Source organism: Dipodomys spectabilis, unplaced genomic scaffold, assembly GCF_019054845.1.
Source record: "Dipodomys spectabilis isolate Male_0828 unplaced genomic scaffold, ASM1905484v1 ptg000032l, whole genome shotgun sequence".
In the NCBI taxonomy this organism is placed as follows: Eukaryota; Metazoa; Chordata; class Mammalia; order Rodentia; family Heteromyidae; genus Dipodomys; species Dipodomys spectabilis.
The window spans coordinates 24806285-24809100 of record NW_024870709.1 but is presented as its reverse complement, the minus strand read 5'-3'; positions in this window follow the sequence as shown (position 1 = coordinate 24809100).

Genomic DNA, 2816 nt, shown 5'->3' with positions numbered 1-2816 from the left:
ATTGAACAAAATGCTGTGAGATATAAATCCAGCCATTTTATAGTGAGGCTGTTGGTGCTGAGGAGATGACATTCCTAAGCCATTAAAAAAATAACACCAAAACTGAAGGCTGTTTTTCTCTTCAGAAGAAAGAGTGAAGTAGTTTATGTACTCAGCATGAAAATCAGTGTGAGGATGTTTTTATGCTTATATATGAAGTCCTTAGTACTCATGTTGAAATATCTCTGCCTTCCTGGCAAACATACTAACTTGGAAAAACAATTCAGGAGTTTTTGTGCCAACATGAATGTATGCCCTGTTCCTTGTCTGATCTTGAAAGCCCTGTACTCTTGCTTCAGAAGTCTAGATATAAAGTTCCATTAGCTAGTAAATCATTGCTTTGCCTTCTTTCATTAAGAGAAGAAATAGTTTTAAGACTTTGAAGGTTGGGTATGAAGTATGGAAAGGCAATGATGTTGAACTGTAGGAGGATTTTAGAATATAGAAGCTTAAAATATGTAGTATTTGAACTAATTGCACAACCAGAAAAAGGAAATACTCTAAAAGAATGTTTCTTACTTTCAGAATTGTTGAATAAGACTATTCAGGATGGAAAGCATGCATCTTTGACAAAAGAGTAAATCATTTTTAAAAGGGTTAATTTTGTTGTTGCTATGAAACAAATCACATCTCCTTTGTTTTATGATGAAATAGTATATTTCTTAGATACAAACAAACAGCAGAGTTAAGCTGCACCTTAGCTCAAATGGTTCTATGGGACATCTTTAGAGTATCACCTCTAACAATTGTAGAATTCACATTCATATTTTTCTCAATGTCACCTAGAACATTCTTCAGAATAGATCATACAGAAGGCCACAAACAAGTCTCAAGAAATTCACAAAAAAACTCTATCCACATGTAATAAAACTAGAAAGTAAGGATAAAAAAACTGGAAGCTGTAAAAATAAAAATTAAACAAGTCCTAGATTGAACTCAGGGCCTTGTACTTGACATGCAAATGCTCTACCATTTGAGCTACGTTGCTAGTCCTTCTTGCTTTTTTAGTTTTTTAGACCTGGCTTTTACACTGACTTTTCGTAGGTGGCCTTGAACTTAGGTCTTTCTGTTTCCCAAGTGGATGGAACCACGTGTATGTCACCATAAATGGCTTGTTTTGAGGGAGGGTTTTTACTAACTTCTTTGGGCTGACCTTGAACAGCAATGCTCTTATTTCTGCCTTCCTAGTAGTTAGGATTACAGATAGAGATGACAGACATGACATGTTTGACAACAATTTATCCTTTTTATTTATTTCTAGTTTAAGTTTATGTTACTTTAATATGTTGATTTTTATGGTACTTGGGTTTAGGCAGGTGTTCTTTCATTTGAGCCACAATACATCTATTTTTGCTCTAGTTCTTTTTTTTTTTCAGATAAGGTCTTGAGTTTTGCACCGGATGGCTTGCAGTAAAGTCCTCCAACCTATGCCTCTTCCATAGCTAAAATTACATTGATACATCGCCACATTCAACTTTCTTTTTTGAGTCTCACTAACATTTTTGCCTAGACTGGCTTGGAACAGTGATCCACCTGATCTCCACTTCCAAGGAGCATGGCAAACTTTATCCAAAGAGATAAAAGATCTTTATAGAAACTAAGTCACTGATGAAATTGAAGAGGACATGCACAAAAATGGAAAGATATCCTGTGTATAAAGACTTGAAAAGTAATCTCTTAATTTTTATTGTTACTATAATGATGATATACAAAGTGGTTACAATTATGTAAGTCAGCCAATGAGTACATTTCTTTTTGGATAATGTCACGCTTTCCCTTGATCTCTCTTACTTTTTACCTCCCACCCCTACCTATGAGTTGTATAGTTTGTTGTTCTTTTTTTAGTATATATTTTTTATTGTAAAGATACTATACAGAGGGGTTACAGTTACATGAGTAAGGTAATGAGTACATTTCCTATGGAGCATTGTTACCTCCTTCTTTGTTTTTCCCTCACCATCCCTTCCCTCCCTGCCTTCCCAACTATAGTTCGCTGTCTTACAATGCCAATACTATTCAAAGCCATCTGGAGAATCAGGACAATCCCTATCAAAATACCAATAACATTATTTACAGAACTAGAGAAAACAATCCAAAAATGTATATGGAATCATAAGAACAAAAAGAACAAAGTGGGACTCATTAATTATACTACCTGTCTTCAAAATACATTACAAATCAGTAGTAAACAAAATAGTTGGAACTACAGAAAACAGACATGTAGACCAATGGAATGGAGTTGAGAGTTTGGAAGAAAACACAGACAGTCAAAGGTAATTTTTTTTTTACAAAGTTGCCAAGAACACACACTGGGGAAAGGGCAGCCTCTTCAATAAATAGCGCCAGGAAAATTGAATATCTACGTTCAAAGGAGTGAAACCCAACCTCTAGCTCTCATCAGTTATGCAAGTCAACTGAAAATGAAGAGTTACATGTGAGTTCTAAGATTATGAAATTGTTAGAGGAGAATATAGGAAAAACTCTTTAGAACACTTGAATGGACGGATTTTTTTGTATAGGATCCCCAAATCACAGGAAACAGAAAATTACCTCAAACTAAAAATTTCTGCTCAGTAAAGGGAACAACAGAATGAAAAGACACTACAGAAATGGCAAGAATTCAATACATATTGTGAACATTAAAAAAATGAGGGAAGGGGTTGGTTGGTAGGGGTGGCTGAAATGTGGAAAGGGTGGCATTGATCAGGAAGCTCTGTTTTCATAAACTGTTTTGTCGAATGACAACTCCTTTGTACAACTACTTAAAGATTAATAAA